General features: G+C 35.1%; 1 protein-coding gene and 1 non-coding gene across 4 annotated transcripts in view; both read left to right on the top strand.

The window, feature by feature from the left end:
• KCNQ5 (potassium voltage-gated channel subfamily Q member 5) overlaps nucleotides 1-12,508 on the top strand; it is a 524,285-nt gene that overhangs the window by 86,186 nt on the left and 425,591 nt on the right. The window lies entirely within an intron of this gene.
• LOC115515105 lies at nucleotides 249-354 on the top strand. Its single transcript, XR_003969168.1, has one exon. It is a non-coding gene; the product is annotated as a U6 spliceosomal RNA (small nuclear RNA).

Here is a 12,508-nt window from a genome sequence, read left to right on the forward strand (position 1 = left end):
GACTTTCTTGCTACAAAGGTTTAGACAAGGTTCTGAAGCATAAGATGAAATGGGTAATGAGCAGAAAAAGCCAAATGTAAGTTTTGCTGAGACCAATTCCTGCCTTCACATGGTAGTGAGTCTCCTTGGTTTCTCACTAAAATATGAAGAGGATGGATCCTCTCCTTGGCCGAGGACATGTACTTGCTTAATAGCGTATGTAATTTACTTTGTTGGTTTTTTTTTTTTAATAAAAATTGTATATACTTGTGCTCACTTTGGAAGTATATGTACTAAAATTAGAATGATATAGAAAAGTTAGCATGACCCTTGCACAAGGTTGACATGTAAATTTGTGACGCGTTCCATAGTTTTATAGGAAATATAGTTAATAATATCTAACAACTATGGTGACAGATGGTAGCTAGATTTATCTCGGTGATCATTTTATAATGTATATAAATGTTGAATCACTATGTTGTACACCTGAAACTAAATTGTATGTCAACTACACTTCAATTTAAAAAAGAAATTCACAAACAATAGGTGTTTAAGAGTTCCCTTCCTTAAGATTCCATGAATCACATTTTGTGAAGTTGAACCAGACAATTTGAGAGTAAAGTGGCTAACTTATTCCTCTCAAATAATCCACATAAAATATAATATTGCTAAGTAAATTCTATTTCTAGGCCAAAAAATATATATATTTAAGATGTATAACATTGTGTTTTGATGTACATATATACTAGTGAAATGAATACTATGGTCAAGATAATTATCCATCTCACATAATTACCTTTTCTGTGTGTGTGTGGTGAGAGTACCTAATATTTACTCTCAACAGATTTCCAGTACACAGTGCTGTGTTGTTAATTATAGGTGCCATACTATACGTTAGATCTCTAGAACTTATTCATCCTGCAGAATGGCTTACTTTCAAATATAGGCACATATAAATTAAAAAGGGGAAATCAATTATAAAATCACATTTATAAAACATCTTAAAAATAATTCTTGTGGTTTATGCTATTGTGTTTTAATGTTGATTAATCTAATACTATGAAATTATAATGATATCTCTTACTGAGTTCTTAAAAAGAATAATTATTTCATAGTATCTGAATATCCTAATATTATCTCAGTTTTTCAAGTCTTGAGAAATATTGTATCTACAAATAATTTTTCTCCATAGCGTGTATCAAAATTCAGAAGTTCAAGATTGATGTTTGTGGTATAATCACTTTTATATTGTTACATGTAAAATCGTGGAAATATGCTTGAGATCATAATTAAGCACCTATTTCAAGTCAATAAGAACTCTTGTACAGTTTGTTAAGGATGAAATACAGTGAGAGAACATTTGACTTGTAACATGAGAGTCCATGCCCAGAAACATTATGTGTATCATAGAAAAAATAATGCAGTGGATTTTATGTTTTATTTTAATTTTGAGAAATAGATAATTGCTTAATAGATAGATAATTTTCACATGTAAAGTATGTCATATGATTAATAACAGATTAAAAGATAGCTGATAAGCTCATTTTAATATTCTCACACAGTAGTGTTCAAATTTAAATCTTTTGGTGTCTTAAACTTTCCATATCCTTCCTGATGTTTTATTTAATGCAAATATTTTTATAAAATATGCACACATGTTTGAAGAAAGTACAGTAGCATATTTATAAGAACTTATGATGATAATTTTACAAAAGTCATCTAATAAATGAAACCTCTACTCTAAAGAACTCTTTTTTTTTTTTTTAATTTTTTTTTTTTTTCAACGTTTATTTATTTTTGGGACAGAGAGAGACAGAGCATGAACGGGGGAGGGGCAGAGAGAGAGGGAGACACAGAATCGGAAACAGGCTCCAGGCTCCGAGCCATCAGCCCAGAGCCTGACGCGGGGCTCGAACTCACGGACCGCGAGATCGTGACCTGGCTGAAGTCGGACGCTTAACCGACTGCGCCACCCAGGCGCCCCTCTAAAGAACTCTTAAATGATATGAAAACATCAAGAAGCCTTGAGGCACCTGGGTGGCTCATTTGGTTAAGTGTCTGACTCTTGGTCTTACTTAGCTCAGGTCTTGATCTCAGGGTCATGAATTCAAGCCCTATGTTAGGCTCTGTGGAGCCTACTTAAAAAAAAAAAAGCATTAAGAAGGCTTAATATCTGGGGTCTTACACAAACAAATAGATAATAAACCACACATGTCTACCTAAAAATTAAAAGAAGTAATATAAAGAATTGGTAGTGGAGGGGGGAAATCTAAGTTGAATTTAAAGAACTAGATCAGCTCAAACACAGGTCAATTCTTCTTTTCCTATAGACCTTCTTGGGGACATAGATCCCATTATTTAAAATTTGAATACATTTTATTGGCTCATGGATTATTTTAGCTCTGTTATTAAAATTATATTTCACTTCAAAGTATGTCATTTGAAAGATTTGCAGCAATGTCCTATGTCTGATTTCTTTAGGAAAAAAATAATAAAGTCTTAAATGCATCTTTAAGGGATAAGGTATTGAGATTCAAAAATACATTTCAGGGGCGCCTGGGTGGCGCAGTCGGTTAAGCGTCCGACTTCAGCCAGGTCACCATCTCGCGGTCCGTGAGTTCGAGCCCCGCGTCAGGCTCTGGGCTGATGGCTCAGAGCCTGTAGCCTGTTTCCGATTCTGTGTCTCCCTCTCTCTCTGCCCCTCCTCCGTTCATGCTCTGTCTCTCTCTGTCCCAAAAATAAATAAACGTTGAAGGAAAAAAAAAAATTAAAAAAAAAAATACATTTAAGTAAGACAATGTGAGTTGATGTTAATAGTTACCATAATAAGTTTTCTATTTACTCAAGTGATATTGCTATTGTTCAAAATTATTTTAGAGCTCTTCTTTTGGTTTTGCCTTTATAACCAAATTATGAACCACATTAAAAAAATTTCCAGTATGTTACAGTTGCATCTTTTTCTTAACCCAAATGCCATTGCCCACCTTAATTATTTATGCTGTTTATCATAAGGGACTCCAAATATCCTTTTATAGCCTCCCACAATAAAATTCATTCTTTGAGTAAATTTAAAAGAATGGGACACAGTTCCGAAGGAAATTAAAAAGTAATTTTGAAATACTTAAAAGGCTATTCATGAGAATAAATGAACGTATAACCTTATAAAGTAACTATTTTATAAAGGAAATCAATTATTTGGACGTATAAGGTATGGTATGTGCATGTAGTCATATGTTTTTATTCATTTATTTACTTATGAATGAACGACCATAATAGTGTGAATAACTATTCTTAGCATCAAGGAGGCATTTTAAGTGTTTCTCTTTTTGTTTTAAGGTTTTTTGCTTAGTTGAATATTCATTTAGCTTTTGTGCAATACCAAATGCAGTGGGTGAAAACCTGCTTTAGAGGCTTCTCCATGGTCTTTAATTGTTCATCTCAACAGAAGCTTTACTTTGTGCGAATTAATTCTGGGCACCACATTTTGTAAAGGCTGGGTCTATAGCCGCAAGATTAAATTTATATTCACGTTTTTATGGCATAAACAAGACCACTTATGTTTGGTTCACTGTTTTGTGGCTGTCATATTACTCATTATATAGTAGGTGTTCAATTACTGTCTCTTGAATGGATGTCAGATGTCAGACACACACAATTTGTCATTTTTAGGTTTTCTAAAAATGTTATTTGAGAGACATGTTCAACTTTGGTGAAACGAGATAAAATTATATTTTAACAAAAGCAATCTTTAAAGAAGAGATTGCAGGGATGCTTATTCATAAAACATATAAACCTCTTCTTCTTTAGCCACTCTTCCCCAGTGCTACCTCAAAGCGGCAATTTAAATTCATTTATGCATTTTATCTACACAATGTTTATTAAACACCTACTATAAGCCAAAGAGTGTTCTAGGGACTGGGAAAATAGCTATAAACAAAATAGAGCTCCCACATAATTTGCATTTTAGTGGGGGCAAATGATGATTCTTGAAGATATTGTAATGTATTTGTGAGCATTGTTTTTGACTATTGACAAAATGTGACTAATGATCCCAAAGCAGTGGAGTCTCACTGGCATAATTTGGTGAGCTTCGTAAACTGTATCACAAAAGACAGTGCTTTCTACCCAGTTTGAGCAAATCTAGACAATCTGGATGCCTAACACCTAATGTTCTTTCACCAGTGTTAAAATGGTTTGCTTAAGAAGAATGGTTGACCACTTTGGATTTCTCAGGAGTTGCCAAACAATGTCTTCACTGAGAGGTCATTCTTGGATGACATATGCTTTTAGAAAATAATACATGTGAAGTGTTAGTATAGGAACACTTATTTTTGGTACATTATCTAATAAAGGCTACAGGCTTTGGGCTTTTAATCTTAGTATTAGCCACATATTTAAAGAGTAATGGACAGAGCATCACCTAAGTAAGTCTCTACTTAAAATCCATCTCCATGAGGCTGCCTCTAGATATTTTAATGTGTATTTAAACCACAGAAATAAAAACTGGGTGAATACTTCTGTTTATGCATTCATGAATGAATTTCTCTAAAAACATGAAAAATTTCTCTAAAAACATGAAAAATGCTTCTAGTACTAAGAAGGCTTTTGAAAAATTATTTCAATTAAAGGCCATTTGTTGAGTAGATATTCACTCAGCTGTTGCACTACAGTAGTAACAACAGTAGCTAGAATCTGGCCTTGGAGTCTTCCCTAGCATGACCTCGCATGACTCTCTTTCTGCCAAACATCACACTGCCATTCCTTAGCTGTAAATCTCTAGAGGGCAAAGACTGTGTTTTATATGTGTACCCCTTCCAATCCCTACAGCCACCCCAAAACATACACAGTGCCTCATGCATGGAGTACCCGTATGTTTTTACAAATTGGTTTTGGTTAAGAGCTATAAAGAACCCTTTCTTCTTCCTTGCTTTCTATTGCTAAAAATTTCCCTTGAGTAGCTTTCCTGAAAAACTGAGGTTGCCCTGGCAGCAAGCATTTACTTTTTTTTTTTCTAAATTTCTTTTGATAACTGGGATCTTATAAAAGAGTTCCTCTGAACTGATCTCTAAGAGAGTTTGAATAGTTATGTCACAAACGTGGGCCTCATCCTTTGCTGGTCTGCCTACTCTGCTTGCCACTTTTCCATCAGCAGTTGGTGGCATTCAGCAGCAGCTGCCTTATCTTTATCTTGCTTTTCACTTGAAGATTTGGGAGCTAAGCCAGGTCTTGAGATTGTTCCCTTCTGCTCCTTTTTACGGTCTTATTTGAAATCCTTTCACATACTTGGGGGGTGCCCAGAGAAGGAAGGACAAAAAAATGAGTTTCTCCCTACTCCCCAACATAAGTCCTATTTTAAGCCTGCTTTTGTAATTACTAGTATTTCATCAGTTGCTCTTTTTGTATTGAAATATAAAAATAATCAGGGCGCCTGGGTGGCTCAGTCGGTTAAGTGTCCAACTTTGGCTCGGATCTCGCAGCTCATGAGTTTGAGCCCTGTGTTGGTCTCTGTGCTGTCAGCTGGGAGCCTGGAGCCTGCTTTGGATTCTGTGTTTCCCTCTCTCTCTGCCCCTCCCCCGCTCATGCTCTCTGTCGTCTCTCTCTCAAAAATAAATATACATTAAAGAAATTTGAAATGCAAAAATATTCTGGCTTTGTTTTCTAAAAATAACTTCTAAGAAATGGTTCAAACATGGTTGTAAAATGGAATCAGTGAAAAAGAGATACTACTGGGATCAGAGGAAAGGATATTCATTCATTCATTCATTCATTCGTTAAAAAACTGTTAAGCATCTACTATTTGTTTGGATCTGTAGGGCATACAAAGATGAACAAAACATAATTGTACTCCCTTAAAACATGCAACCTAGGTGGATAAATTGGAATCCTGCCCTGTACCAGCAGGTATCTGAACTCCACTCAGAATTTTAGACCCCTATACTATGCTAGGTTTCAGATGGAAAAGTATTATTCTTCCCCTGGAGAAGTATTTTGAAAGACTACTATAGTCTCCTTTCCCCAAAGATGAAGGACACTGAGATGGAAGACAGAAGCAGAGATCTCTCCAAGACATTAGGCATCCCTTGCAGTTCCATTCTACCTGCTACTTCCCAAAATAACCCCACTAGGAAGCCTCTTCTCTCATATGTTCCTCTGAGTACACCCCAAACTTCTTACATAATGAAAAACCAAGAGAATAAAAAACAAATTAACTAACTGAAGTCCAGCTATGTGCCAGCAATATTTCATTCAATTCTCACACCAATGAGATGAGGCAGATATTTTACTGGTGAAAAATCTGGGTACTGAACGACCAAGCCAAGTCAGGATTCAAAACCAGGTCCATGTGACTCCAAAGTCATACACATTTTTAAAGTTATAACTTTGTGGTATCCTGCTTTGATGTCCTTCCTATGAAGGTGGCATCTTTTCTTGGTGGTGGTGGCCCAGTGGGCCCTTTGTGGGTAGCTCTTCTTGGTTCGTCTCTTGTCTCTCTGGTTACTCCCTTGCTTCCTTGAACAATTCCTCAGGGTTTGGGCAGCACAGTGTTACTCGGTCAGCATCATCTCCAGAACCTTCTAGTGTTGGCAGCAGTTCTCCAGACCTCTCCCAAGGCATTCCTTAAGAACTGACACCCTCATCTTGGGCCCTGCTGGCTTTATGACATACAACCAGGATCTTTCACCCTTGTCCCAGACTACTGAAGAATGTGGCAAGAATCTCCTCTCTCTCTTAATTCCCATCCTTCCTATGCCTGATGTATAAGTAAATCCTGGTGGTGACTCAGTAAATGTTGAGTCAGTGTTAGAGATTTGATCCAAATCCATGTATTTGTCTGGCATCCAAGGCAGCGCTCACTATCATTCCACCATTTGGTCTCTGGAGTGTCCTTTGCCCCATACCAAGGAGCTTCAAAACCTGTGCTTTTGAGTCATTGTGTCAGCTTTTTATAATCTTACTATTTTCTCCATTGCTTTTTACTTCTATAAAAGTGAGTGCACAGCTCACTTAACCTTCTGGTAGGTTTGCTGCTTTTAATCTGTCATGGAATGGATGCTTTTTCATATTTTACCTAAAATGAGAGATGACAAGACTCCTAGGGCAGGACTCCTCTGCATTCACTTAAGTTTTAGAATCTATCAAATTAATTGTTGTCTGTTCCAAGAATTTTTTTTGCTTCCTCCTTTACTCTCAACTATATCATATTATTCATGTTGCTGTATTCTTGGAATAAGTGGTAAAGGATATTTTCTTTTCCCTTTGTTCCCACATATTCTAGGCAAGTTTTGAGCATGCAATTTTCTTCAATTTCTTTCTTATTTAGCCACTTTTCAGCAAAAGAGGTTTCTGCTAATATGTGCAAGTCCCTTTTCAAGGAAACCATGATCAAATCAGTGTGGAGTGATATGTGATGTTTGATGTGACTCATAAGTGCTATAATCATGAACCTCCTGGAAGTTTGAAACAGTGAGGGTCTTAGAGATTATTTTGTCTGGTCCTTTTGTTTTCAGGTCAGGAAAATGTAGACCATGAAGATGAAGGGCTATGTTCAAGATCCCAGAGATAGTGCTCCGAGAGCCAGGATGAAACCCCAGCCTCTGCTTCTTAGTTCATTGCCCCTCTCTCTCTCTCTCCACTCTTATTTCTTCTCCTTCTTAGAGAGAATCAAGTATATCTATTAAATGATTATACAACTCATATTTAAATTTATGAGTATAGTAGTTACTATCCTTTGGGTTAGCATCCTGTAGAGGGGAAAGCCACAAAGTAAGAAGTGTATAAATTTAGAAGCCAGATAGACAATGACCAAATACCAGGTCTATCATTTTCTGGCTGTAATATTGGACAATCTGTTTAATTCCCCTAAACTTCAATTTTCTTATCCATAAAATGGTTATAATAATAACCATGGAGTGAGGGTTAAATGAATTGAGTTAAATAGTGCTGAGAACAATGCTGGGCCTACAGTAATGTGTCCAATAAGAGAGATGCACAATTATCATATGCCTTCTTCTCCTTTGTATAAAACAAGGAGATTTTCTCCCTTTATACTTAAAATAGTGACTTTTTGTTGTATTAAGGTTACTTTAGATTTTTGGTAAGTCCTACAAACAAGTTTGTAAATAGGTTTAAGTATGCATTTGATTTTCATGGTTTGTTTTTCTTTAATCCAGATCTGATTCTCTGCATGGAGTGGCAAAGAAGTGAGTGTATACTTACAAAGGATATTTAAGTGTCATAGACCAGCACTTCTCAAAGCACGATCTTAGAACATCTGCATAAGAATCACTTGGGTGGTCATTTGAAAAAAGGAAGATTCCTGGACTCCACAACAGACCCAATGAATAAGAATCTCTAATGATGAAGGGGTCCAGGAATCTGTTTTATGACAAGCTAAGTATGATTTTTATACACTCTTAACTATTGAGAACCACTGCTATAGATGAATCACCCTAAATGTCAGATTAGTCAACCTAAAATATTACTTTTAATTTCCTTGTTTAAATAATCTTTAGTAGTTCTTGGTACTCTCCAGTTTGGCAAGGAGGGCCATCAGGTTGTGTGAACTTGCCTATTTAGTCTTGTGATAGGCTGAAAAACGTCTTCCAAAAGATGTCCATGTCCTAATATCTAGAATCTAGAAGTAGAGTTTAGAATATGGCAAAGGGACTTTGCAGATGTACTTAAATTAAGGATTGTGCAGTGGACATTATCCTGGCTATTGAGGTGAGCCCATGTAATCACAATGGTCTTTATAAGAGAGGCAGGAGTATCAGTTAATATGTGAAGATAGAAGCAGGAGATTAAAGTGATGGCAGGGAGGGGTACTGAGCCAAGGAAGGCATGCAACTGCTAGTAGCTGAGAAAGAAAATTAAACAAATTCTCCCCTCACAGCCTCCAGAAGGAACCAGCCTTGCTGACACCTTGACTTCAGCCCAGTGAGAGTGATTTTGGACTTATAATCTTAGAACCATAAGATACTAGATATGTGCTATTTTAATCCAGTCTACTTGTGGTAATTTCTTGCAGCAGCAATAGAAAACGAATACCTTTGTTTTCTCCAAGTACTCATCTTTTCTAGTCTTTGGCTCCTCTCTTGGTGGTCCTTGCCCTCTCCCTGAACATAGTCTTATGCTTTCTCATCTCTGAGCTGTGCTCACTTGCCACCTACCTGGCATGTTCTTTTTTGTTGTTGGTGTTCTCCTTCTGTCTGTTATTTGACCACTTTTTCAAAGATCCTTTCTCCTATTTGCATAAAAACCTTCCTTGATCCTCCCAGCCAGGAGTGATTTTCCCTTCTCTGACGTTCTAAGGCAATCAGGACCTGTGCAATTTATTGTGCACCTGATAATGAAAGCCTGCATCCAGGAATGGGTAAGCACAAAATCTCTCAAATCAGAACTCCTAGATGTAAATCCTGATTCTACCACAACTACCTTAGAGAAGTTTCTTAAGCCCTCTAAGTCTCAGTGTCTATTTCTGTCAACCTCATAGGATCATGAAGTCTAGAGATGCTTCACATAAAAGTGAATTGGCATGGTAGCTAAATCAGAGTAATGACTTTTAAATGTGTTGGTGATAATATGAAGTATCGTTCAGCGTATCTCTGATTATCATCTTGAAGGGCTATTCAACCACACTGTTTAAATTTTAATGTGCTTGTGGTTTTTTCTGTATCTGTTAACTCTATGGAAATAAGCATGATAATAAAACAACAGTAACAATAATAGCAAAGTGAAATAATGAAAGGAGCATGATTTTGGAAGACTGTTTTAGTTCTGGCTTCACAATTTACTGGCTGTCTTGAAAGAAAGTGAGTTTCTTCAAAAAAAAAAAGAAATTGAGTGTCTTCTTCTGTAAAATGGGAATAATAATGGTATTTACCTCTTAAAATTGATTTCGGGATTAAGTCAAATGATCAATTTAAATCTTAGCACCTAGAACATGATGAAAGTTGAATACATGTTAACCATTGTTAATGGGAATCAGTTATTCAATTTTCTTTTTACTTGTCTTTATTCTGTTATTAATCTTTATATTCCTGGTACTTTATATATGGCAATAATAAGATAAATGGGAGGAAGAAAATTGGGTATATGTCTAATATATGGTGCTTTGCTATCAGATGTGTTACAGACTATGAGTCCCACAAGCTTTTAGGGCTTGCTGTTGGTGCAATACTCAAATGACAAAAGTGTGCAAGAAACACAAAACTTGGCTACTTTCTTTCCTCCCTCCCTTCTTACCTCACTCTCTCCCTCTCTCCCTTTCTTCTTTCCTTCCTCTCTTTCATCTCAGGTGATTGTATGAATAGTTTGGTATTTTAAATACTTTGAATACATTAGATTTTGGAACCATTTTTGCAAGGAAAAAAAACCGTGATTCAGTACATTGCCATTCATCATTACCTTCCCTTTACAACCTTTCATGCTATTTTAGTACAGACGAGAGCTCTCCTTATCCCAGCTAATTTGAATTCATTTTTCAAATGAGAGTTCATGAGCGACTATGCTAAAATTAAGATCTATTACATCTTCTGCACTTCCTTTGTCTGCTAATGTTATAAAATTTTTAAGTAATTGGGTTTCTTTTGACATGATTTCTTATTTAGAAACTCAGGCTTATTTGCGTCTTTTATCTATACATGTTTATATATTTCATATAGATATTTTCTCCCTGGTTGTCCTCTAATTATTTTAGAGAGACTTGGAATTACTTGCTTTTATTTAAGCCTTATAAAATAGCTTCATATCACTAAGGAAATATGATACAAGAATGCTAGGAAAATTTGGTAGTAAATGCTTTTGCCATTCATTAAAAGCAAGAAAGGAAAATGAAACTAATTCCTATAAAAAAAAGTGTACTGAAATGTACTAAATAGGTGACTCAGAATTCACCCTTTGTCATTTATTATTTTTAAAGCAAGGAAAGATTACCTCCTCTTATTCCTTTGGCCACTTTTAGTCAAAGACTTAATTTTGTAATTTAAGGGATCAAATTTAAAAGATAATTGGGAATATCCCTCATCCTGTGGGATAGTCTCTTTTTTGTGTATTCTTCCTAGAATATAAAATGGCAGTCACAGTAGTTACAGACCCTCCCTGGAAACCTTTCTTAGTGACCCAGTGCCTTGGAAAATCATTCATTTTGCCTTAAGGAGACACTAACTCTAGACTTAAACACACACACACACAGTAAGTGAATTTAAAATGAGAAATGGAGACTTCATCTGACAAAATAGAAAGTGTTTGCCCTGTTGAGAGATTTATAGCCCCGTGTTCTCTTTGACCACAGTGCACGAGTGCCATGGCGGAGAATTAAGAGGCAGTGCCGAATGAAAACCATACTACTTTACAGACTTGGTGAGAGTGATTTTACTCACGAATAAGCAACAGTTCATGCTTGTGCAAAATGTCCATCTGTGCCCTCTCTTTATGGGTCTCTCTCATTAAAAAGAGGTATTTGAAGCCAAATAGAAAATATATTGTTTAATTTACCATAGATTTCAGAGCAGAAATACGAGTTATGTTTTACCTTATAACATGGTTACATTTAACAAATTTAAACAACTCAATATAATCCTAATGTATTAGTTCATCCATTATGAAGTTAACAACTTATCTTAAAGAATGTTATTTTTTCAATTTTTTGGTTTTTTTATTTTTTTACATTTATTTAAAAATTTAAAATATTATTTATTGTCAAATTGGCTTACATACAATCTTAAAGAATGTTGAAATTGATGTCTTAAGTATTAAAATAAGGATGAATTTTTACTTAAAAAATTTTCCCTGCTTTTCCCCTAAACACAGTTTGTTTTTAAAATTCACCTAATAGAATCTAAATCATAGCAGAAAGAAAGAAAGAAAGAAAGAAAGAAAGAAAGAAAGAAAGAAAAAAGAAAAGAACAGAAAAAATTAGCTAGTAGGGGAACCACGGTATCTTCTCAAATAGTTTTTTTAATGCAATATGAATTATATTGTAACCTAGTTGGTGACAAAATAACACTGAATTATAATCAACTCTTAATATTTAAATATATATTCCAAAAATGTATAAACTCAATATATTTAATGAAGTTCAAGTAGCAATCATTTTTCCTATGTTTCCCAAAAGATGAATTGATCATATCGATTGCTGGATGGGGTAGTGGGGATGTCACTAATTAATTTAAGTAGTAAAAGTAGTATATACGTTTGACTAAAGTCAAGTGGGCTTGACTTTAATAAGTGTAGTAGGAAAAAATAATTTCTATAAGAATCATTTTTAATTACCAAATATAGTATAACCTGGTTATTTTTATTCTTAGGAAGAATCCCATTTTAGACTAGAATATTTAAATTTTACAGTGAAAATAATTTATATACTCAGATATAATTTATCAGACAGTTTATTATGTAAGAAAAACGAATATGTCATTGTCATCTCTTTCTAAGTACAGTTTCCAAAAATGCCCTATTTCCAAAGTAATTTGTAAAGGGATCCATTGTATATAAAAGTTCTCATCTCACATAATCTAAAAAAATATTA

The sequence above is a fragment of the Lynx canadensis genome, chromosome B2 (assembly GCF_007474595.2).
Source record: "Lynx canadensis isolate LIC74 chromosome B2, mLynCan4.pri.v2, whole genome shotgun sequence".
In the NCBI taxonomy this organism is placed as follows: domain Eukaryota; kingdom Metazoa; phylum Chordata; class Mammalia; order Carnivora; family Felidae; genus Lynx; species Lynx canadensis.